The 25113-nt window shown below is 40.3% G+C and overlaps 1 protein-coding gene across 3 annotated transcripts in view; it reads left to right on the top strand.

The window, feature by feature from the left end:
* LOC149158800 (3-isopropylmalate dehydrogenase 2, chloroplastic-like) overlaps positions 1–25113 on the top strand; it is a 244299-nt gene that overhangs the window by 577 nt on the left and 218609 nt on the right. The window lies entirely within an intron of this gene.

The raw sequence follows: 25113 nt of genomic DNA, 5'->3' as shown, positions 1-25113 counted from the left end.
AGTTGGGTTTGCTGACAAGGTAGTCCAATGGAGGATCATAAGCACCTGACTATAATGGGTTTTTCAACTTATATAAAATATAATGCAGCATATGAAAACATTTGAAGATCTAGGGTTTAGGGTTTACTGTGAGTCTCTGCTTAGCTTATTATGCGGAATAATGAAAGAAAAATTCACCGCGCCATGTTTGAAGAGGCCACAACGTCGTAAAGACTTCAATCAGCAAGTTATGAGAACGTTAAGCATCTAATTAAAATTCAATACCTAGGCAAATTGCGGGATATTATTATAGATCTGTTACATGAAGACCATGAGCACGTTGAGCAAGCCTGCTGAGTTTTTGAATGAGGATCATTATCGTTGCAAGCATTCCAAATTGCTGCTGAAATATAGCCCGATCGACTCGGTGCAAGTCTTCTATGCCGATGAGGTCAGGTGCAGCTGCTGTGTGACTTTGACTGTTTAGGCGCTTCTGGGCACGGCTTGTAACCATAGGTAGCGTGATTGTAAAGCACACATTTTATGGAGTTCCTTATGCTGCCCAGTCAAGAGAAAAGGTTTGAAACCCAGAAAATGTGCTTGTAATGTTATCCTTGGCTTGGCATCCTTTCGTGCCATTATTGAAGGTATTGGGTTTTCTGGTTAGTACTAGCTTAGATAAACAGTTAAGGTTTAACTTATAAAATTAAGGCCTTGAAGTAATGTGAAATAACTCAGGCCCTTCGGCAGTGTTAGAAAGTGTAACTCGAATGGTCTTCTACAGTAGCATGATACACTCATCAGATCGGCACTGCATTGATTTGATAGTCTGTAGATGAGGGCACAGTAGTAGAATGGACTAGTAGTCGGGGGAGAGGCATCTTTATTTATAGGCTTCCAGTAGTGAGGGTGCATGCACCAGCTATCAATAGGGTAGGATAAAGTTATCCTTAAATTCCCGTTCTAGGAGATTTCATGCCATTTCCAAGTTTAGTGGAAGTGGATGCATGTAATAGTTTCAGTTTATTAAGCAGTTTTCTAATTGTAGCTTAAGTCTAAGTTTAGTTGGGTACATGCATTCAGATGAAGGCATTTTTCAAGGAGGATGCATGGTTCAGATCATCTCTAGTTGAGGCACTATTTTGCATATGTCTAGATTTGCTGGACCTATTTTTCTTCCTTGTCTATGTTATCACCAAATTTAGCACCTTAGTGCAAAGCCTTTCACAAGGTGCTAAGACGAGTGTAACATGGAAGTGTTACATTATCACCTAGGTAATCAGTAATCACTTCCCTCTCTTTAGTGAAGGATGAATCCAACACAAGGGAGGCATCCCTAGTAATTTCAAGGAATCCTTAGGCAAGAGGAAATCAAGTCTAAGGCCTTCTATATCAACTACTCATAATACCACCACGAAGATGCAACATTCAAGATGAAAGCAAGGTGGTTTATTGGGGCAATTTCCTGATTTGAGTGTATGAAACAACTAAGACAACTTAGGAGGTTTAATTAAGTCAATATAGGTCAAAGAGGGTACTCTAAACACTACAAAAGAAGAAAAAACTATGGCTGTTGCAAAACCTGAAGAAAAGATGATAAATTTCAGCAACAATGCAAGTTATTGCAGGAGCAAATAAAAGAGCCTTTGAACAAGTTAAATGTCAATGAAAATTAGGGCTGAAAATGAGAATTAAACTAGGGTTTAATAGTAATACAAATTATGAAATTTGAAGGGCATATAACAACCCTAATATGCAAAATGTTGAGCCCTTAGAAGACTGTTAAATAAATTAGCAAGGCGATATATGATGGTAAAACCTGTTTTTAACCATACAAGTGCTCGAAACCCTAGATGTCTAGCTATTCTATGGTTGAAAATGAATGTGTTGCTGTTATAAACCCTAATATATACCTAGAACAGAAAATGAAAGGTAAAATTTTGGATTTTATGTTTGAATATTGGGAGGAAAACTAGTGCCTATTTATTTTAGGGGCATATGGGGTCAATTAAGGACTCCCTTGGAAAAGATTAAGAGGATCTAGGGTGATATATAGGGCTGTTGAATACTAACCCTATAAGATCTACCTAGTACCTTACAAAATCTATGCGGTTCAATGGACGTTTCTCCACTAGAAAGCTTCCTAGAGTTTTAAATAAGAGATTTATTCAACAGAAACCAAGGGAATGCACCATCTCCACTAGATAAGAACAATTACATTTAAATCATCCATAAACAAATCCAACAAGATTAAATAGACCACTTACTTATAAAATCAAGATCATCCATCAAACCCTAGTCAGGAACATCAATAGAAAATGTAAGATCATTGTTAATTTTAGATAACAATGGTATGTTCTATGCTTAAGAGCAATTTACTTCAATTTTTCTTATTAGCCCAATATCAATTTCCAGATTAGCAATGACATTAACATGACAATAAATGCAGATAGAACATAATTAAAAAAAGCAGAAGACAAGCCAAGACAAGAGGACACAAGATGTGGCGCATGCCAGGGACAAACCCCAATGTGGGGAAACCCTTTGATCATTTCTTCTTATTATTCTTCAAAAGTTCAACAAAGAGAGAGAGAGTACAATATACAAAGTTCACTTGCCCAAACACAGTCAAATCTGTCTAGTCAAACTGCAGTCAATAGGATGCCCTAACCAGAAAGTCAACGCTGGTCAACTTAGCAGAAATCTTCCTCCAAATAAGCTTGGTCAAACCCAGTCAATTCGGCCTCCAAGGACAGTCTGAATCAACGCAAAACAGTCCCGAAATATTAGTCAAACTTGGTCAACGTAGAGTCAAACCTACGGTCAACTTCTGTGCGGTCAATGTTGGTCAAACAACTCAGAATGCCTCGATTTCTGTGCCCAGAAATGCGGCTTGCCCAAATAGAATTTTTCCAAGAAAAATTGCAGTCAAACAAGGTCAACTGCTGCACGGTCAATGCTGGTCAACCCTTTTGCAATTCGGTCAACGCATAAAACAGAAAATCACAGACTTGTCCTTCGCACGTGTGGAGGAGAGAGGCTGCCCAGAAATCTGTACACCCAATCAGATGAGGAGAGAGAGAAATATGTGAGTGATGAATGATGTCCAAAAGAGGTAGATGCTCCTTCTCTTTATATGCAACGTTGAGGGTGAAGAGACATGTCTTTTGCGCTTCTGAGCCTACATTAGTTTGCTGGCCGACCTTGACAACCTACACCTCTCAGAAAGAGGAATCCAATAATAATATCAGCTGCATCATATGTGCTGTCCAAGGTGGAGTTTGGCCCTAGTTGCCAATTTTAACACTCCCTCTCAACTAGGGAGAACTCCACCTGCCAAATTATCTGTTAATCTGTACCATCTCTGACATCCCTGTTATACTCTGCTCTGCTCTGCTGAACCATCAAGAAATAATGAAGAAGAAATGATCGAGAGTGTGTCATACCACTCTCCACTGAACCGAACTCAGTGTCCAATGATTGAGACTGTATAATACCACTCTCCACTGATCCGAAGTCAGTCTCCTTTGATCCCAGATCAATATCAAACATCCTAGCATAGGGAGTACGAAGTACGGTAGTATATGATGCGTCCATCGGTAGTACTATGGTCACTATCCTCATTTCCCTACTCATTGGCCAGACGAGAGGTACTTCCCATGAGTCTTGAACTACATGAATAGGATGTATCGGAAGGTGAAGGTGAACCACTCATCCTGCTCATATGCCATAGGAGAAGGTGAACCACACATCCTATGCATATCTCAACCATCATGGGTTATCACAGGGGAAGGTGAACCACTCACCCTGCACACGGCACACCACTAGGGGAAGGTGAACCACTCACCCTATGGTCGCTCATCGCTCTAAGAAGTACCCCAAGCCCCTGGGAGCTCCTAGAGCTCACTCTCCAAATCAAACGGGACCCTCATAAGAGGGTCTCTCGCTTCACAATGTGTTTTCCTTGAGAAAGCAAAATCTCACCTGGCTTTTGCCAGACCTCCAACCCTAGAAAATAATGCATCAGTCCTAGGTCCTTCATCTCGAATTCGAAAGCCAACTCCCTCTTACATTGTTGAATCAGAGGGTCTGCACCTGTCAGAAAGAGATCATCCACATAAAATACCAAGATGAGAGGTCTGTCATTCTCAACCTTAAAGTAAAGGTTCAGATCAACTTCACTTCTTGTAAATCCCAGCTTCATCAGATAGCTATCGATCCTCTCATACCAAGCCCTGGGAGCTTGCTTCAACCCATAGAGGACTTTCTTCAACCTGCATACATGTGTCTGACGATCTTGAACTTTGAACCCCTCGGGTTGTTCTACATAGACTTCTTCCTTAATTGAACCATGCAAGAAGGCGGTTTGACATCCATTTGGTGTAGGTTCCATCCTTGCGAGGCAGCAAGGGCAAGAATCGAATGGATGGTGGTATATCAGGCAATTGGTGCAAATATCTCATCATAGTGCACACCTCCCTTTTGAGAGAAGCCTTGAGCAACAAACCTGACCTTGAACTTTTCAACACTTCCATCAGCTCCATGCTTGATCTTGTAGAGCCATTTTGAGGTGACAATGGATTTGTCCTTGGGTCTAGGGACCACATCCCAAACATCATTCTTCATAATCGACTCATACTCTTCGTTCATAACATCCTTCCAAACTTGGTGCTTCATAGCTTCTTCGAATGTGCAAGGCTCAAATTGAACAATGGTGCTCATGGCAGCTAAGTAACCTTGGCACCTATTCAACTTCTTACTTTCACGAAAAGTTCCCCTTGGAGCAATATGATTCTCGGCATCTTCAAGAGTTTCCCTAAGCCATGAGGGTCTCCTTTTTGAGGAGGAGGGCCCACGAGGAAGTGGATCGATGGGATCCATTGGTCCTTCAACGACGGGCATTAGCTCATCCTGCGGTTCTCCATGCTTTCCTTTACCTGCTTCTTTGTCCTTCCTTGGAATAGGAAGGTGACTAATCTTCCCAAGGGCAACATCTTCATCAAAGGTGACATCATGACTTATCTCTACTTCTCTTTGACCAGACACGTAGATTCTATATGACTTAGAAGTTTCACTGTAGCCTACAAATTTTCCTTTTTTCCCAGATGCATCCAATTTGCTTCTCTTTTCTTTTGGCACATGAAAATACACGGGGCTACCAAAAATTCTAAAATGGGAAACATCAAGTTTCTTACTGGTGAAAACTTCTTCGAGAGTTTTGGAGTTCAACACTTGATGAGGGCATCTATTTTGAACGTACACGACAGTGTTGACAACTTCTGCCCATAAGAACTTTGGAAGGCTTTGATAATGAAGCATGGCATGAGTGGCTTGTATAATTGAACGGTTCTTTCTTTCAGCAACTCCATTTTGCTCGGGAGTATATGCGGTAGTAGTCTCCCTCTTAATGCCAGCTTCTCTACAATAGTCATTGAACTCATTTGATTCATATTTGGTTCCATTATCGGTTCTCAATATTTTGATCTTCTTCCCTGTTTGACTTTCGACCAAGGCTTTGAAAGAACGAAACCATGTGAACAATTCGTCCTTCTTCTTTAAGAAATAAATCCAAGTTTTGTGAGAGAAGTCATCCACAAAGATAGCATAATATAAATATCCTCCCAGAGATGTCATGGGCATCATCCCAGATAGATCTAAATAAACCAATTGCAAAATGTCGGTAGTCTTGCTATCAATTGAGGGGAATGGTCCCCTTGTATGTTTTCCTTCGGCACATCCCTGACAAACACCTTCATGTTCTACTTTAAATTCGGGCATACCTGTCACCATCTTCCTCACATCAGGTAGAACCTTATAATGAAGATGAGCAAACCTCCGGTGCCATAATTCGGATTGAAGAGATGTGTTGCAAGACATAGCTCCCAATGGGCTTCCTCCAACTTGATATAGGCTATCAACCCTGAATCCAAGAGTAAATGCTTCTTTGAAATTTCTTTTCCAAACACGTACCTTTCCATCAATGAATGCCACCTTGAATCCTTTGTCCTCCATTGCTAAGATAGATACCAGGTTCTTCTTTAGATCAGGTACATATAGTACTTCTTGTAGATGAATGGTGTTACCTTGATTCAATTGAAGAGTAACATTCCCAACTCCCTTCATGGGATAGGTGGCATTGTCCCCAAGAATGATTTCCAAATTTGTATCTTTTTCTATCAGATTTGAAAGAGCTTCCTTATACCCAGTGAAGTGCCTTGAGGCACCACTATCAATCAACCAATTTCCCAAGGTATCTGGAGGAGAGGCAATGGAGAGGGCAGATATAAGATAAAATTCTTTTGGCTTGCTATCTACAACATTAGATTCATCATACCTGGAGTTTCTTGAGCTTTTGGGAGGTCGACCATTTCCATGTTGAGTAGCGGGAGCATTCCTTTTTCCTTTGTTGTTGAATCTGCCATTCCTTGAATTGTTGTTGCCCCTGAAATTGTTGTGGTTGTTGTTGTCATCATCCCGAAGTGTATCCCTACTATTAGGACACTCCCTAGCATAGTGGCCAAACCTGTTACAAATGAAGCATCTTCCCTTCCTTCCATCTTTCAATCCCGATCTTCCTTGACATTGCTTCTTTGAACCTGCATTGTTCTTCTTTTTAGCATGAGCGGAGAATGCAGTAGGATCACTCCTATTAGAATGCATGTCTCTCTCCATCATCCTTGTCTCTTCTTGAGTACATCTAGTCAACAATTCGTCAAAACCTGGAATCCAGTCATTGTTGAGGATAGTAGTGTTGAACACATGCCATTCAGGAGGGAGACCTCCAAGGGCAATGAGGGCGAGCTCCCTATCAGCAATAACTTCTCCAATTGAAAGAAGATCATTTTTTATCTCGATAATCCTCATGAAGTAGGATTGGATATCTTCACTTCTTCCCTTCTTTATGTCCTTCAACTTGTTTTTGAGAAAGAGGCCTTGGTTTGCATTGCTAACTTTGAACATGTGAACCAACCTGTCATACATCTCCTTAGACGTATTCAAATTGGAGATGTATGCAACCAAATGCTTGTTAATAGAATCTCTAATGATCTTCTTAGCTTTGACTTCACCTTTCTTGTACTTTGTCTTAGCAGCAGCTGATGCATTTGAAGGAGGTTTAGTAATCTTTCCCTGCACATAGTCCATATAATCCCACTCTTCCAAAGTCAAATCAAGAGACATCCTCCATGCATGATTATCAAACTTATCATTGAGCTTGTCATCAGGTTTGACGTAAGATGCGGAGGCCATTGAATCTTGTCCTTGTCCAACAAATCTCAGTGATTGCTCTTCTCAGTGATTTCTCTTTTCACTCTTGCTTGGGCTTTGTCTTCACCTCAGCTCTGATACCATGTTAATTTTAGATAACAATGGTATGTTCTATGCTTAAGAGCAATTTACTTCAATTTTTCTTATTAGCTCAGTATTAATTTCCAGATTAGCAATCACATTAACATGACAGTAAATGCGGTTAGAACATAAATAAAAAAGCAGAAGACAAACCAAGACAAGAGGACACAAGATTTGGCGCATGCTAGGGACAAACCCCAATGTGGGGAAACCCTTTGATCAATTCTTCTTATTATTCTTCAAAAGTTTAGTAGAGAGAGAGAGAGTACAATATACAAAGTTCACTTGCCTAAACACAATCAAATCAGTCTAGTCAAACTGCAGTGAACAGGATGACCTAACCAGAAAGTTAATGCTGGTCAACTTAGCAGAAATCTTCCTCCAAATCAGCTCAGTCAAACCGAGTCAATTCGGCCTCCAAGGACAGTCTGAAGTAGCCCAAAACAGTCTCGAAAATATCAATCAAACTTGGTCAACACAGAGTTAAACATACGGTCAATGCTGGTCAAACAACTCAGAATGCCTCGATTTCTGTGCCTAGAAATGGAGCCTGCCCAAATAGAATTTCTCCAAGAAAAATCGCAGTCAAACAAGGTCAACTGTTGCCCGGTCAATGCTGGTCAACCCTTTTGCAATTCGGTCAACGCATAAAATAGAAAATCACAGACTTGTCCTTCGCACATGTGGAGGAGAGAGGCTGCCCAGAAATCCGTACACCCAATTAGATGAGGAGAGAGAGAAATATGTGAGTGATGAATGATGTCCAAAAGAGGTAGATGCTCCTTCTATTTATATGCAACGTTGAGGGTGAAGAGACATGTCTTTTGGGCTTCTGAGCCTACATTAGTTTGCTGTCCGACCTTGACAATTAGTCCATAGAAGAAATAAATTCACAATTCCAGTTATACTTGTCAGAATGATATGATCTTTACATCAATTCTACACCTCTCGGAAAGAGGAATCCAATAAAAATATCTGCTGCATAATATGAGTTGTCCAAGGTGAAGTTTGCCCCTTAGTTGCCAATTTTAACACTCCCTGTCAACTAGAGAGAACTCCCCCTGTCAAATCATCTGTCAATTTGTACCATCTTTGATATCCCTATTATACTCTGCTCTGTTGAACCATGAAGAAATAATGAAGAAGAAATGATCGAGAGTGTGTCATACCACTCTCCATTAACCCGAAGTTAGTCTCCAATGATCGAGACTGTATCATACCACTCTCCACTGACCCGAAGTCAGTCTCCATTGATCCCAGATCAATATCAAACATCCTAGCATAGGGAGTACAGTAGTATACAATGCGTCCATCGATAGTACTATGGTCCATATCCTCATTTCCCTACTCATTGGCTAAATTAGAGGTATTTCCCATGAGTCCCATACTACATGGGTAGGATGTATTGGCAGGTGAAGGTGAATCACTCATCCTGCTCATATGCCATAGGAGAAGGTGAACCACACATCCTATGCATATCTCAACCATCATGGGGTATCACAGGGGAAGGTGAACCACTCGCCCTATGGTCATTCATTGCTCCAAGAAGTACCCCAAGCCCCCAGAGCTCCCAGAGCTCACTCTCCAAATCAAGTGGGACCCTCATTAGAGGGTCTCTCCACGACTCCAAGTCGTTCACGAAAGGTTAAGAATTTGACCTTGCCTAGGGGCTTTCTAAGAATACCTGCGACCTGATCATCAGTCCCAATATGATGGAGACATATTGCTCCCGGTTGCACCATATCGCGAATAAAGTGGTACCTGATATCAATATGCTTGGAGCGGTCATGAAACACAGGATTCTCAAAAAGACGAATCCCACTTTGGTTGTTGCAATAGATCACGGTGGTATCTAGCACTTGTCCAAACAACTCACTAAAGAGCTTCCTCAACCAAACAACTTCACAGGAGGCCATACTAGCAGCAATATATTCGGCCTTGGCGGTGCTCAAAGCAACCGATTTCTGCTTCCTACTCATCTAGGATATCGAAGCAGAACCTAGTGAGAAGCAACATCCAGATGTGCTCTTACAATCCACCACACTGTCAGCCTAGTCAGCATCAGAATAGCCATGGACCCTCACATTCTCGACAGTGTATCTCAGTCCATAGGTCATTATGCCCCAGAGATATCTTAGAAGATTCTTGGCAACAATCCAATGAATGTGATGAGGCTCAACCATAAACTGACTCAATGTGTTCACTGCAAAGCATATGTCTGGACGAGAGTTCACCAAGGACATCAAGGCATAAATGCTCTCTAAAAGATGGATGGCTCACTCCAAGTGGCAAATAAGGTCTCCAAGGTAAAATGTTGTCTCCAAAAGTTACAACGTTTCATCATAAAAGGTCACATCAAGCCTCGCAGGGTGTGACATCATCGAATTGCCCCATGTTGGAAATACTGAGAGGGGGTGAATCTGTGTTTCTTATCAATTAGTATTTTTAACTTCACAGAGCATTAATTATCCTTATCATTTCGTCAACATAAGTCAATAGCATATAAACAGTGAACAACACCATTCAACAATGCACAACCATCAAGACAGTAGACAAATTTTTTGGTGGAAACTCCTCCGGGAAAGAAACCATTGAACGCTTCGTAATATTTGTCTTAAAGGATTTACATCAAGTTTTCAACTCCAATTGAAGGAGGCTCCAACCCCTTGATTTACAAGCTCCAACTTGTAGGACGCTCCAATGCCCTGTTTACCAAGTGCAATTGGGAGGATGCTTCAATGTCCTAGTTTATAGGCTCCAACCTAAAGGTGCTCCAACACGTTATATACCAGCTGCAATTGGACATATGCTCCAATGCCCTGTGTAGGCTCCAATCTGCCCTAGCACCACCCTACCGCCCTGAAGTGTTCTCAGGCTCCAACATGAAGGAGACTCCACTCTCTTGCCTTGCACCACCCAACCACCCTAATTAGCCGACGGACCACGTTTCACAATTTTTAGATCGGATCCACCTGTGCTTTGAATCAATACAAACAAGCTACAATACAAGAAATTGTTGTACAATCCCTGTCAATCAATTCTGCCTCTGCATATCAAGACCTAGTTGCTCTGACCACAATGCTACTATCTGCTACAACTGTCTATACAGACAATGACCCTGCTCAAATCTTAGTTCTGCTCAATCACAATCTGTCTGTCAACATTCTCCAAACCAATGTATGCTATTAACAAACAATATTGCTTCTACTCAAGCCACCCTTGCTACCACTGTTATTGATGTTCAATGTGTGTTCTACTTACTGCAAATGTCTCACTGCCTCATCCTTTGTTGATAACTTGCCCACTATTATGTTAGAAAATCAGAAAGGCAAAAATATTTCATTATATAGATAATTACTTGTGATTCTTTTATCTTTATGTTCTTCCTTTATATTTTAGTTCAGCAAGCAATTATCAAAACAATAGCACAAGGACACCATATGTAGGCAGATAGCCAGGGCAAAACCCCTATATAGGGGAAAACCTAGTCAACAATTCTTCCTTCAATAGTTTCTTGAGATAATCCAAGACTCTTGACCTAGACAAAGACTTCTTACACAACAAGTCAACTCTCACTTCCTCCTTGTAGATGAATACCGTTCAATCGCAACTTTGACCTAGCAGCTTCAACCCAACAACCGGCAACAACAACTTCGACCCAGCAATTGACAACAGTAGCTTCGGCTAGACAAAGAAAAACTTCGATCTCCCTAGATACTCCACTTGAGTGAGAGATAGATGACCCAACATTTCGATCTTGATGTCTTCTTCCTTCCTTCAAAATTTCGCACTCTTTTCTAGCCTCTTTGCAACTCTTTTTCAACTTCGCACTTCCCAACTTCCTCCTTCTAGATATCGAACTTATGAGAGAGAGAATGAATTGCTCCAAATGAATTTGAACTACTTTGTATATATAACCTTCTAGTGAGGTCGAATTGTCCCTCTTGAAGTCGAGTTGATCTCTTTGAGGCCGACTTGGTGTGGAGGGGACAAATAGTATATTTGACTCTGTATTAATTCTTTTTACATGATTCAAAAGCCCAAGAAGGGTCTCTTTTAGTGGACAATATACATTTCGATCTTGATGTCTTCTTCCTTCCTTCAAAATTTCGCACTCTTTTCTAGCCTCTTTCCAACTCTTTTTCAACTTCGCACTTCCCAACTTCCTCCTTCTGGATATCGAACTTATGAGAGAGAGAATGAATTGCTCCAAATGAATTTGAACTACCTTGTATATATAACCTTCTAGTGAGGTCGAATTGTCCTTCTTGAAGCCGAGTTGATCTCTTTGAGGCCAACTTGGTGTGGAGGGGACAAATAGTATATTTGAATTTGTATTAATTCTTTTTACATGATTCAAAAGCCCAAGAAGGGTCTCCACGACTCCAAGTCGTTCACGAAAGGTTAAGAATTTGACCTTCCCTAGGGGCTTTCTAAGAATACCTGCGGCCTGATCATTAGTCCCAATATGATGGAGACTTATTGCTCCCGGTTGTACCATATCGCGGATAAAGTGGTACCTGATATCAATATGCTTGGAGCGTTCATGAAACACAGGATTCTCAGAAAGACAAATCCCACTTTGGTTGTCGCAATAGATCACGGTGGTATCTAGCACTTGTCCAAACAACTCACTAAAGAGCTTCCTCAACCAAACAACTTCACAGGAGGCCATACTAGCAGCAATATATTTGGCCTTGGCGGTGCTCAAAGCAACTGATTTCTGCTTCCTGCTCATCTAGGATATCGAAGCAGAACCTAGTGAGAAGCAACATCCAGATGTGCTCTTATAATCCACCACAATGCCAGCCTAGTCAGCATCAGAATAGCCATGGAGCCTCACATTCCCGACAGTGTATCTCAGTCCATAGGTGATTGTGCCCTAGAGATATCTCAGAAGATTCTTGGCAACAATCCAATGAATGTGATGAGGCTCAACCATAAACTGACTCAATGTGTTCATTGCAAAGCATATGTCTGGACGAGAGTTCACCAAGAACATCAAGGCATAAATGCTCTCTAAAAGATAGATGGCTCACTCCAAGTGGCAAATAAGGTCTCCAAGTTCAAATGTTGTCTCCAAAAGTTACAACGTTTCATCATAAAAGGTCACATCAAGCCTCACAGGGTGTGACATCATCCAAGTGCCCCATGTTGGAAATACTGAGAGGGGGGTGAATCTGTGTTTCTTATCAATTAGTATTTTTAACTTCATAGAGCATTAATTATCCTTATCGTTTCGTCAACATAAGTCAATAGCATATAAACAGTGAACAACACCATTCAACAATGCACAACCATCAAGACAGTAGACAAATTTTTAGGTGGAAACTCCTCCGGGAAAAAAAACATTGAACGCTTCGTAATATTTGTCTTAAAGGATTTACATCAAGTTTTCAACTCCAACTGAAGGAGGCTGCAACCCCCTGATTTACAGGCTCTAACCTGTAGGACACTCCAATGCCCTGTTTTCCAAGTGCAACTGGGAGGATGCTCCAACGTCCTAGTTTATAGGCTCCAACCTAAAGGTGCTCCAACACGTTATATACCAGCTGCCACTGGACGTATGCTCCAACGCCCTATGCAGGCTCTAATCTGCCCTAGCACCACCTTGCCGCCCTGAAGTGTTCTCAGGCTCCAACATGAAGGAGACTCCACTCTCTTGCCTTGCACCACCCAACCACCCTGATTAGCCGACAGACCACGTTTCACAATTTTCAGACGGGATCCACCTGTGCTCTAAATCAATACAAACAAGCTACAATACAAGAAATTGTTGTACAATCCCTGTTAATCAATTCTGCCTCTGCATATCAAGACCTAATTGCTCTGACCACAACACTACTATCTGCTACAACTGTCTATACACACAATGACCCTGCTCAAATCTTAGTTCTGTTCAATCACAATCTATCTGTCAACATTCTCCAAACCAATGTATGCTATTAACAAACAATATTGCTTCTACTCAAGCCACCCTTGCTACCACTGTTATTGATGTTCAATGTGTGTTCTACTTACTGCAAATGTCTCACTACCTCATCTTCTATTGATGACTTGTCCACTATTCTGTTAGAAAATCAGAAAGGCAAAAATATTTCATTATATAGATAATTACTTGTGATTATTTTATCTTTATGTTCTTCTTTTATCTTTTAGTTCAGCAAGCAATTATCAAAACAATAGCACAAGGACACCATATGTAGGCAGACAGCCAGGGCAAAACCCCTATATAGGGGAAAATCCAAGACTCTTGACCTAGACAAAGACTTCTTACACATCAAGTCAACTCTCACTTCCTCCTTGTAGATGAATACCCTTCAATAACAACTTTGACCTAGCAGCGTCAACCCAACAACTGGCAGCAACAACTTTGACCGAGCAATTGACAGCAGTAGCTTCGGCTAGACAAAGAAAAATTTCGATCTCCCTAGATACTCCACTTGAGTGAGAGATAGATGACCCAACATTTCGATCTTGATGTCTTCTTCCTTCAAAATTTCACTCTTTTCCAGCCTCTTTCCAAATCTTTTTCAACTTCGCACTTCTAAACTTCCTCCTTCTGGATATCGAACTTATGAGAGAGAGAATGAATTGCTCCAAATGAATTTGAATTACCTTGTATATATAACCTTTTAGTGAGGTCAAATTGTCCTTCTTGAAGCCGAGTTGATCTCTTTGAGGCCGACTTGGTGTGGAGGGGACAAATAGTATATTTGACTCTGTATTAATTCTTTTTACATGATTCAAAAGCCCAAGAAAGGTCTCTTTTAGTGGACAATGACTCTAATGACTTAGAATAAATCCTAGAAGTCCTCAATGGAGACTTTGACCTAAAACATGATGACCCAAGCATGAAACCCATGTTTTAATAAGTCATAATAATAATAATAATAATAAATATTTTCTTCATTCTTTTGATAAATACATTTCATTGTGACTCAAATACATTTATGAAGACTGAACCTAGTTACATATTTCAACACTCCCTCTTAACTAGGGAGGTATTCATAAGTACAGGAAGATCTCAAAACACATAGACCATGAAGAATTTAGGCATCACAATGCCATGGACTAGATTCCTGACCAGGGCAATCTATCCAAGGTGCTCTAACAGTTTAGGCACTCACGATGCCATGAACTAGATTCCTGACCAGGGCAATCTATCCAGGTGGGACTAAGATGGACTAAAGCTTTCCGCCTCTCTAGGTACCATCAGGCTTACTTGCTAACCATCAACCCAGGGATCTAGGTGGGTATCTGAGGTCAGACCTCTATGACCAACTCCACCCCCCCTTAATTTAGGAACTAGATATCAACACAAAGTGCCGGCCAAATGTCCTCCCAGGCAATGTGTCTTACACACAAAGCCACAACACTCCCGATTATTCCAATCGTTTGCAAATCCTCCCCGATCAAACAGGTTGGTAACAAATCTATCTCGTGTAACCAACATGCTATCAAACCTCTGAGAGATTTACCTGTACAAACACAACCCCAATCAGTAACAAACTTTCAAAAGTAAATAAATAAACACAAACCATGTTGTTTCTTAATTTATCACAGTAGGAATTTCAAACGAATCTTGACAAAAGGTTCCTCAATCATACATCTTCCTTTCCTACTTCACATGCAACAACACATTCCATAAACAGATCTTGCTTTTCTTATCTCAACATCCCCTCAAAATGTATTCTCCAATTTCTTCTTTCAAGGTGTCCATCATGACTAGGATATGACCTCCCTCTTCAACTAGGGAGATTCCTTTCATCCAAGCTCCCTCTTAACTTAGGGAGATTCCTTTCATCCAAGCTCCTTCTTAACTTAGGAGGCTCAACTTCTTTTCTACAACATTAGAGAATCTTTCATGGCTTCCATTCTTCTCCCCAGAGTTATCATGATCATTATAACTTTGTTCATCATGCTTATCATATCAGCTTTACTACCATCTTGAAGATTATGTACCTGCACAACTTAGATGGCAAGTACAACCAAATCTATAGAAGCACAAAGTTAACTTATTTCAAAATTATATAATAATGGAAACATTATACTTTATACATCAAATACCTAAACTTAGTCAGGTTCAAGAAACACATACTTTTATACTTAGACTATTTGATGGGGTGTTTGTCATAAACCCTATATTTCATCATCAAGACTTTGAGCACCTCAATCAAGAGAACAACCTTCATTATATCTAAGGCTTCAATATTTCTTCCAGAGGTATGACATACCTCACTACAAAATATTGCAAATCCTAGAAGAAATCCAAACAAATATAGTTTTACAATGCATTTAACAACTTTAAAACTCGTATCTGAGACTTCCACTAGGGTTTAGTGCAAGATCCTAGATTTCATACATCAATCATAGCTCAATTTCGGATTTCAACAATCTTTCAACAATCTTAGACAATCATACTAGACATCACATATTAGAGAATTAAGCTTCTACCAAGGTTTAGTTACAAAACCCTAGAATTCACAAATACTATCATCCTAGAGAATCAAACTTTGACTAGGACTTAGTTCCAAACCCTAAGACTCATGACTATCAACAATTAGGTCAACACATATATCTAGGACTTCATCAACATGCACATCATAACACGAGTCAATCAAACCTAATGACACAAATATCAATATATTAAAGTTAGATATATAACAAACTTGATCAGGCTAGGGTTTCGATTGGACAAACACATATATACCTAGGATTTCATTCCTAGGACATTATCTAAAGTGCCTTGCTTATACATTCTACCAAACCCAAATGATCTAGCGTTTCAACCAATGTTGCGAACATCAGGATCGGGATAAAATCGGCAAGGGTCTGGAAAACCAAAAAATCGTAAAAATCGGGAAAATATCGGTTAAAATCGGAAAACATCGACAAAATTAAGATACCATAAAAAATACCTTTAAAAATTGGCAAACATCCGCTAGGCCAAAAAATTGTGATTTCGAGATGAAATTGGGATGTTCGCAACACTGGTTTCAACACAATACATAGCCAACCCTAGTTTATCAATACTTCAAGGTTTGGGATTTCAGAACCCTAACAAGTTAGGGTTTTCATAACCATACCAAAACCCCAAACAAGACATCATCAAAGCATCAAACATTTTCTTTAGACTTCATCAATAACCCTAAGTAGGCTAGGGTTTCACACATTGTCATCGACATACCATTAAGTTAGGGTTTTTACAAAGAACCTTTCTAGGGTTCCACAAGAATAATCAAAGATATGAGGAGGGTATATTTATCTAATGATGACTCACCCAATCAAGAATCTTTATGATTCAAGAGAGCTAGACATAATAATGTTAGATAGTTTATCAAGAATGAATATCATGAAGAGAGTAAAATCTTATAGTCTAAGGCATCCCTTTTATTGAACAAACCTTGTAATTCCAGTGTTAGGTCTTGTGAGGACTTCTTCCATAATCCTTGAGTATTCAACAAGCTTTTCTTAAACAAGGAAAATATGAATATAAATGTGATTAGTATTTAATGCAAACAAACTTAGATAAGTAAGGAGAACTTAAAAATGAAATGGTAATACAAGGAATAAGTTACTTATCTTTGGGAGTTGGTGAGGGCTACCTCCAAGCTTGAGAGATACCTACAACCTTATAAAACAATTCAAAATGTTTTTCCAAAATATGTTAAACCTACAAATACTAGAAATAAAAAATGAAATAACTAAAGCTTAGATCAAAGGACCTTAATAGTGTAAGTCCCTTATATCCAGTTCTTCGGGTTTATTCTTCTTTGGAGATCCTTCTTCAGCAACATTAGCTTGTCTCTATTTCTTTTCTTGTTCCTTGGATTGTAAGGACAGTCACTTCTATAGTGACCCATTTTGTGACATTGGTAGCATTCTATTCTGGACATATCGACCTTCCTTCTTGGCCCTTTTGACTTCTTGAAGTTTCCTTTCTTGCAAGAAGCGGAAATGTTTTCTTCTTCATTGTTGGATACTAATGAGATTCTCATTTCTTCTTGGATGCAAGCATTCCATAATTATTTGAAGGTAGGAGCTTCTTTCCAGTTGTTGAGACCTGAAGCAAAATAATTCCAAGCAGGTGGCAATCCCAATAATGCAGTAATTACTAGCTCTTTTTCCGGTACAATTTCATCTATGGCTTGATGTTCATCTCTAATTCTAGATATCCTTTCGAAGAAGGAAGCCACTGTGTCATCCTTTGTCATTTTTGTAGTCCTTAATTCATTCTTTAGATTTGCTACTTGACCAATGTTCTTGATAGTGAACAATTTGGATAAGGCTTCATACATTTCTTAAGCATGGTTTATATTGGAAATGTATGGGACAAGATTGTCCTTTATGCTTTCTACCATCAGTGTCATAGCCAATATTTTTGACTCTCTAAAATTCACTTTATCTGCATCACTGGATTCTTTGGTAGGTTTCTTCACTTTTCCTTTGACCAAATCCAAGACCTTGTTCTTTTCAAGAATGAGGTCAATTCTCTTCTTCCATGCCTTGTAATTTGATGCTCCTTCCAATTTGTTCTCACTCTTTATTGTGTTAGACATTGTCCTTGAAGATAGTGAGCTTCTTCCCTTATAAGAGCTCCTTATATGATCTCTTGTTAAATCCTTTAGACTCCTTTCAATAGATTCTCAAAACTGCATTTTTCCTTCTTCACCTTAGCTCTGATACCATGTTAGAAATTTAGAATGGCAGAAATATTTTCTTGTATAGATAATTACTTGCGATTCTTTTATCTTTATGTTATTCCTTTATCTTTTAGTTCTTCAAGCAACTACCAAAACAATAGCACAATGACACCAGATGTAGGCGGGCAACCAGGGTGTTAAAATTGGCAACTAGGGCCAAATTCCACCTTAGGATAGGTCATATGATGGAGGTGATTATTGCATTGGATTCCTCTTTCAGAGGTACAATTTTGATATAAAGATCATCTCATTCTGACAAGCAGAATTGGAATTTTGAATTTATTCTTTCTCATGGTCAAATTGTCAAGGTCGGCTTCAGTGTAATGTAGGCTCATGAAACCTAATGGATGTGTCTCCTTACCTTCAATGAATTGTGTAAATAGGAGTGACCCTTCTCTCATTTGGACACTCACTGATCTCATCACATCATCTTCTCTCTCCTCTCTTGATTGGTTTGTATAACTTGGAGGCTTTTCTACTTCGCATGTGTGGAAGAGGACGAATTTATGGATTGTCTTTGGAGGTCGAAATTTTATGTGATTAGAGCAACGTGGACCAGTGTTGACTTGGGCACTTTGACCAAGTGTTGATTTCTGTTTTTGGGCCAGAACTTCGATCTTTTTAGGCCGCATTCTTTGGCATGAAATTCGAGGTGGTTGGGGACAGTTTGACCACGTTGATTGCAACGTTGACTTTATGTTTGACTGCAGAAATTACAACAAGCATTGTTTAGGTTGACCAAGCTGTTTTGGGTTGACTTTGAACCCCTCTTGAGGCCGTAATATTCTGCTGTTGACCGAGCTGATTACAGGTTGATTTGGGGCAGCTTTGACCATCGTTGACTTTCTAGTTAGGGCTGCATTGACTGCTGATTTGGCAGATCTGTTTTGGGCTTGTATTTATGATATTTGTACTCTCTCTCTTTGTTGAACTATTGGAGAATAATAAGCAGATTTGATCAAAGGGTTTCCCCACATTGGGATTTGTCCCTGGCATCCACCACATCTTGTGTCCTCTTGTCTTGGCTTGTCTTTTGCATATGATTTTATGTTCTATCTGCATTTACTGTCAATGTTTATAAGTTAATGTGATTGCTACTGGATATTGTCATTGTGTTGCTAAAAGAACATTGAAGTAAATTGTCTTAAGCATAGAACATACCATTGTTATCTAAAATTAACATGGAATTGGAGCTCAAGTGAAGACAAAGCCCAAGCAAGAGTGTAGCAAAGGAATCACTAAGAGAAGTTGTTGGACAAGGACTTGGAACTAGTCCTAATGATGACTACATCTTTCTTCAAATCTGAGGACAAGCTCAAGGACAAATCCAACTATCATGCATGGAAGATGACTTTGGATTTGACATTAGAAGAGAATGATGCCATGGACTATGTCAAAGGAAGAATAGCAGAGCCTCCTTCAAATGCATCCGCTGCTGCACAAACCAAGTACAAGAAAGGTGAGGTAAAAGCTAAGAAGATTATTGTTGATTCCATTCATAAGCCTTTGGTTGCCTATATTTTTGATTTGGAAACATCTAAGGAGATGTATGAAAAGTTGGTTGGGATGTTCAAAGTAAACAATGCAAATCAAATTCTCTTTCTCAAGAACAAGTTGAAAGATATCAAAATGGACAGAGGAGAATCCATCCAATCCTACGTCATGAGGATTACCAAGATCAAGAATGATCTTCTATCTATTAGTGAAGTTGCTGGTAACCGGGAGCTATCTCTTATTGCACTTGGGGGCCTTACAAGAGATGGGGATGTGTTCAACACTACCATTCTCAGCAATGACAGGATTCTGGGATTTGATGAACTATTGGCCAGATGCACTCAAGAAGAAATAAGGATGATGGAAAGGGACAAGCCCTCAAATGGAAACAATCCTACTGCCTTCTTCACCCATTCTAAGAGAAGTAACAATGCTGGTCCTAGAAATCAAGGACAAGGGTACAAGTCGGGATCTAAGAAGGAAGGAAAGATAGATGCTTCAATTGTAACAAGTTTGGCCACTTCGCTAGAGAATGTCCTCACAAGAAGGATACTCCAAGAGATGATGTCAACAATAACAATAACTTCAAAGGTAATGGCAATCAAAGGAACAATAGGTTCAATAACAAATTAAAGAGGAATGCTCCCGCTGCTCGAAATGGAAATGGCCATCCTCTCAAGAAGTCGAGAAACTCCAGGCATGATGAAGTTAATATTGCAAAGCAAAAAGAATTTATTCTTATTTCTGCGCTCTCCATCACCTCTCCTCCAGATACTTTGGACCATTGATTGGTTGATAGTGGTGCCTCAAGGCACTTCATTGGGTACAAGGAAGCCCTCTCAAACTTAGTTGAAAAGAAGACAAATATGGAGATTATACTTGGGGATAATGCCACTTATCTCGTGAAAGGAATTGGGACTATTACTCTTCACGTAAATCAAGGTCAAACTCTTCATTTGCAAGAAGTGCTATATGAACCTGATCTGAAAAAGAACTTGGTTTCTATTTCTGCGATGGAAGACAAAGGTTTTAAGGTGACATTCATTGATGGGAAGGTTCGTGTTTGGCAAAGGAACCCAAGAGATGCATTCACTCTTGGATTCAGGGTTGAAGGTCTCTATCAGGTTGGAGGAAGTCCACTGGGAGCAATAATTTGTGACACCTCTCTTCAATCCGAATTATGGCATCGGATATTTGCTCACCTTCGTTAGCCTTACCCCCGATGTAAGGAAGATGGTCATAGGGATGCCCGAATTCAACTTAAATCATGAAGGTGTCTGTTAGGGATGTGAAGCTGAAAACATACAAGGGGACCATTCCCCTCAAGTGAGACTCAAACCACTGATATTCTTCAATTGGTCCATTCTGATCTATCAGGTATGTTGCCCGTGACATCTTTGGGTGGATATTTGTATTATGCTATTTTTGTGGATGACTTCTCTCGCAAGACATGGATCTATTTCTTAAAGAAGAAGGATGAAGTATTCAAATGGTTTCGTTCCTTCAAAGCCTTGGTCGAGAATCAAATAGGGAAGAAGATCAAAATATTGAGGACCGATAATGGGACTGAATATGAGTCAAATGAATTCAAAGACTATTGTAGAGAAGTTGGCATTAAGAGGGAGACTACAACTGCATATACTCCTGAACAAAATGGTGTTGCTGAAAGGAAGAATCGTACTATCATAAAAGCCACTCGGGCTATGCTTCATGATCAAGGTCTTTCGAAGTTCTTATGGGGAGAAGCTGCCAACACCGCTGTGTATGTCCAAAACCGATGCCCACATCAAGCTTTGGACTTCAAGACACCCAAAGAAGTATTCACTGGTAAGAAACTTGATGTTTCTCATTTTAGAATTTTTGGTTGTCTCGTATACTTTCATGTGCCGAAAGAGAAAAGAAACAAACTAGATGCATATGGGAAGAAAGGAACGTTTGTGGGCTACAGTGAAACTTCGAAGGCATATAGAATCTGTGTCTGGTCAAAGGGAAGTGGAATTAAGTCATGATGTCACTTTCAATGAAGATCCTGCTCTTAGAAAGATTCGAGATCTTTCTATTCCTAGGAAGGACAACAATGATGATGCTGGTGCAAAAAAACAGGATGAACCTCCGTGCGATGAACCAATGCCTGATGTTAAAGGTCTGATGGATCCCATTGATCCACCTCCTAGTGAGCCCACTACTTCAAGAAAAAGGCCTTTATGGCTCAAAGATACTCTTGAAGATGCTGAGAAACATATTGCATCGAGGGGGACATTTCGTGAAAGCAAGAAGCCAAATAAGTACTAAGGGTATTTAGCTGCCATGAGTACCATTGTACAATCTGAGCCTTGTACATTCGAAGACGCTGTAAAGCAACAAGTTTGGAAGGATGCGATGAACAAGGAATATGAGTTGATCATGAAGAATGATGTCTGGGATGTGGTTCCTAGACCTAAGGACAAGTTAGTGGTCACTTCGAAATGGTTCTACAAGATCAAACACGACGCTGATGGGAGTGCTGAGAAATTCAAGGCCAGATTTGTAGCCCGAGGCTTCTCTCAAAAGGAAGGAGTAGACTATGATATGATATTTGTACTAGTTGCCCGTTATACCACCATCTGTTCGATCATAGCCCTTGTTGCTTCGCAAGGATGGAACCTTCATCAGATGGATGTCAAAGCTGCCTTCTTACATGGTTCGCTTAAGGAGGAAGTGTATGTGGAACAACCTGAGGGGTTCGAGGTTCAAGATCATGAGACACATGTATGCGGGTTGAAGAAAGCCCTCTATGGCTTGAAGCAAGCTGTAGGGCTTGGTATGAGAGGATCAATAGCTATCTTATGAAGCTGGGATTTACGAGAAGCGATGTTGACCCGAACCTATACTTCAAGGTTGAAAAGGACAAACCTCTCATTCTGGTCCTTTATGTGGATGATCTCTTTTTGATTGGTGATGACCCTCTCATTCATCAATGCAAGAGGGAATTGACTTCCAAATTCAAGATGAAAGACCTAGGACTGATGCATTATTAGGGCTAGAGGTCTGGCAAAAGCCAGGTGAGATTTTCCTTTCTCAAGGAAAATATATTGTGAAGCTACTTGAGAGATGTGGGATGGTGGACTGCAAGTCCGTGACTACTTTGATGGAACTCAACTTTAAGAAGCTATGTGGAAGTCTTGCTGGGCCCGGATTGGCGAATCGTATCGAGTATCGTCAATTTTTGGGGGCACTGATGTTCTTGGTCAACTCCCATCCTGACATATGCTTTTTGCTATGAACACGTTGAGTCAATATATGATTGAGCCTCATCACATTCATTGGATTGTTGCCAAGAATCTCTTGAGATATCTTCGGGGCACAATCCACTATGGACTGAGTTGCACTTCCGAGAATTTGAGGTTACATGTATATATATAGATGCTGACTGGGCTGGCAGTGTGGTGGATCGTAAGAGCACATCTGGGTGCTGCTTCTCTTTGGGGTTTGCTTCTATATCATGGATGAGCAGGAAGCAAAAATCGGTAGCACCAAGCACCACCGAGGCCGAATACATTGCTGTGAGTACGACTTGTTGTGAAGTAGTTTGGTTGAGGAAGCTCTTCAGTGAGCTATTTGAGCACGTGCTAGATACCACTGTGATCTTCTGCGACAACTAGAGTGGGATCTGTCTATCAGAGAATCCCGTGTTCCACGACCGCTCCAAGCACATTGATATCAAGTACCACTTCATAGGGATATGGTACAACGGGGAGTAGTTAGGCTCCAACATATTAGAACAGATGAGAAGGTTGCAGGCATTCTCACGAAGCCTCTCGGGAAGGTCAAATTCTTAACCTTTCGAGAGAGACTTGGAGTCGTGGAACAACCCTCCTATGAGGGTCTCGTATGTGTTGGACACAGAGCTCTGGGAGCATGGGGTACTTCTTGGAGCTAGCTATGAGTGACCATAGGATGAGTGGTTCACCTTCCCCTAGTGGTGCGCTAGATACAGGGTGAGTGGTTCACCTTCCCCTGTGATACCCCATTATGGTTGACATGTGTGTAGGGTGAGTGGTTCACCTTCCCCTACCTGGACACATGCATGTAGGGTGAGTGGTTCACCTTCCCCTACGATTGACATATGCATAGGATGAGTGGTTCACCTTCTCCTATGGCATATGAGCAAGATGAGTGGTTCACCTTCTCTTGCTGATGCCTCGACACATCCTACCCATAGAGTCTGGGACTCATGGGAAGTACCTCTCATCTGGCCAATGAGTTGGGAAAAGATGGTTAGGGACCATAGCACTACCGATGGACGCATTGTGTACTGCCGTACTCCCTATGACTAGGATGCATGGTGTTCAATAACTTGATATGAGCTCAAGGACTGACTTTAGTTAGTGGCGAGTGGTATGATCTTATGACTCACTCTCGATCACTTCTTCTTCATTATTTCTTCATGGTTCAGCGTAGTAGAGCAATGCAGAGCAGTGATGGCATGGATGGTATTGGATGACAGGTCGGCATGATGATGTTAGATGGTTTGGCAGGTGGAATTCTTCCTAGTTGAGAGGGAGTGTTAAAATTGGCAACTAGGGCCAAATTCCACCTTAGGACATCTCATATGATGGAGATGATTATTGCATTGGTTTCCTCTTTCAGAGAGGTACAATTTTGATATAAAGATCATCTCATTCTGACAAGCAAAAATGGAATTTGAATTTATTCTTTCTCATGGTCAAATTGTCAAGGTCGGCTTCAGTCAAATGTAGGCTCATGAAGCCCAATGGACGTGTTTCCTCACCCTCAACGAATTGTATAAATAGGAGTGGCCCTTTTCTCATTTGGACACTCACTCGTCTCATCACATCATCTTCTCTCTCCTTTCTTGATTGGTTCGTACAACTTGGAGGCTTCTCTACTTTGCATGTGTGGAAGAGGATGAATTTCTGGATTGTCTTTGGAGGCTGAAATTTTCTGTGATTAGAGCAGCGTTTTTATACTGCCAAGGGTACTGCCAGAGACATAATCAAGGTCACTGTCATGTCATTGTTATATATAGAGGTTACTGGCAATCATTATTAAGGTTAGTTGTAATGCTGTCAAGTCACATGTCATTGTTGCATCGCAACCATATCAAGAGCACTGCTAAATTCATCAAGGTGTGTGCCACACCATAAGCGTATAGTCATCTTTGTCATATACATCTCTTTTCACTAGTATGCTGCCTACTGTATCACTGACATCAAGTTTCAGACCTTTACTGGCATGTCATCAAGTGTTACTGTATATCAACTTGACTTAGAGTCACTTCCAGATCTCCAGATCACAAAGGTCAGGATTAGTATCATATGTCAATCCAACTGTCCTTAAATGAAAGTGCACTAGTGAGGTAACCCTTCAACATATAATAAAGCAATTTTACAAGATGATGGAACACTCTAACCAAAACTGCTTTGATACAGTGAATGCCAAGAGTGATGAGACTGCGTCGTCCTTACTACAAGAAATGATGAAGAGACAAGTGCATATAAAACCACTGATCAAGGCACCTCCCATAAAGGTTGAAAACCCAAAATTGCAATGAGAAGAACCTTGCTAAAGATGATTTCTGAACATG

This window comes from Pinus tabuliformis, chromosome 5_2 (genome assembly GCF_031772625.1).
Source record: "Pinus tabuliformis cultivar Carrire ecotype Pingquan chromosome 5_2, CPIR1, whole genome shotgun sequence".
NCBI classification, from domain to species: Eukaryota; Viridiplantae; Streptophyta; class Pinopsida; order Pinales; family Pinaceae; genus Pinus; species Pinus tabuliformis.
The sequence above is the reverse complement of the archived record's forward strand: the minus strand, read 5'-3'. Positions and strand labels throughout refer to the sequence as shown.